This window comes from Cibotium barometz, chromosome 61 (genome assembly GCF_041138505.1).
Source record: "Cibotium barometz isolate CiBa-2024 chromosome 61, ASM4113850v1, whole genome shotgun sequence".
In the NCBI taxonomy this organism is placed as follows: domain Eukaryota; kingdom Viridiplantae; phylum Streptophyta; class Polypodiopsida; order Cyatheales; family Cibotiaceae; genus Cibotium; species Cibotium barometz.
The window spans coordinates 7,993,741-7,995,603 of NC_141106.1; positions in this window are offsets into that span (position 1 = coordinate 7,993,741).

Sequence of the window (1,863 nt, forward strand, 5' to 3'; positions counted from 1 at the left end):
GTTTTTGGTCTTGCCAAGACCCAGTGTTCTCCTTGCATACTAAAAAATATGACATTGAGAATTTCATAAGGACACCTGTAACAAATTGTTCTTTTTTGCGTAAATTAGTCTTTCTTACTACTTTCTTTACGTTTTAATTTGAAAAGTTGGATGACATGTATGTCTTTTTCATAAGTTTCAAAAGCTATTAAGGAGGAAATTTAATGCAGTTGGTTCTGACTTACATTTTGCGAATTAAGAATTCAATCAAGCTTGAATGGGATGAGAAGGAAATAATAAGGGTTAGTTGGCCACATTTGTATGAACTAGCAAGACTAAAATTTTGCACCAAATCTGTTGCTAACCGCCGAAGTAGCCTCTTTCCCTGGATTAGACACGTGTCAATGGCACAAGTGTGGAGGAAACACACACCTTGTTGCTTTCACCAACTCGATGGTAAAGAGGAGAATAATAGTGTAAGAAAATGTAAAATCCTAATCTAAGTCTCACCTCTTGATCACACAAACATTTTGTCGATTCTCACACACATAATCCTAATCTAAAGTTATACCAAATGAGGATCATACAATGAGGAACTCCCAAATCCTATGGCACTCAACTCTTCACTCCATGGGAAAGAAAAAGACCAAGCTTTAACCAAATGAGCAATCCACACACAAGACAAGCCTTTTCTAGTTCTCTCCATCTCTATACATAGATTGGCTCATTTGAAAAAGAAATCTTACCCCATGAGATGTCTTTCCACTTGAGGCATGAAAAACTCTCAGGGAACTTATTAGAGCACACAAGAAAAGCCCAAAAGCAACATGTGATTCCAACCTCGCATGAAGGCTCTTCCAATAGCCAACTACACTGCTACATGTGGACAACCCCTTAGCCCCATGGAATGCAGGAGAGACTGGCGCTGCAGATGGGATAACTGGAGGTCGAGGCATTCGAACGCATAACGGAAGGTAACAGACTCATCGCCTCTCTCAACCAACAACAGCACAAGGTGTCTCAACCAACAACAGCACAAGGTGGAGGCCCGGGACCTCTCTGCGCCTAACGCCGACAGCTCAGCACCCACTCAGGCAGCGCCTGTCCAGCCAGCTGGCCGAGATGTAGAGGAGGCTCGCGGACGCAGAGCTCCTTTTGCAGGCCGCTCGGAAGCAGCTTGACCAGTTTTACATGCTCAGGTGGCGAGGCCAACAAGGAATTATGGTTAAAAATAAAGAATGTTGACCCTGATGATGCAGACCACACACTCGTCTCTCTCTCCCTCCAAGACCTGGCCGGCTTCGTGAAGCTCAAGCTCTGGAACCTTTCCTCCTTAACGCTCAGACACCCCTCACCCTCGTAACAACCCATTCCAATTCTGCTAAAATTTTCTGACAGGGAGCTTCAACAATTTTTCGTGTACGACCTTGCCAATACAAGACAATTTTGCAATTTGCCACTGCCCAAATTTATCTTCCTCTTTTTTTTTTTTCAAGAGACTACAAGGATTTTTTTACTTCTTTTTAAAGGACATATACACACAGGCTCACAGCAAGTTTGTCGTCTGTGCTTTGAAGTGGCTAAATATAACAAAGCTTGCATTTTTGCACTTTTTGAGTGTTTGTCTCTTTCTTAGGCATATCTCGCCGTTGTGTGGGCTCCTTCTGTTTCAGTTGTGAATCTGATCTGACAATTTGGGATGAAGCACAGAGCGCAGTCTCAAGGGCTTTTACATATTCGAAGTCAAAGTCACCGCTTATCAGCCTCAGGACTAAGTGCCACGAGGTCTTAAAGACCCTTGTCAAGTGATATCAATGGATGTCATTGATCAAAAACCACGACGCCTTTTTCGGGCCGTCGGATGAAGTAAACTAAGGCCAGTAA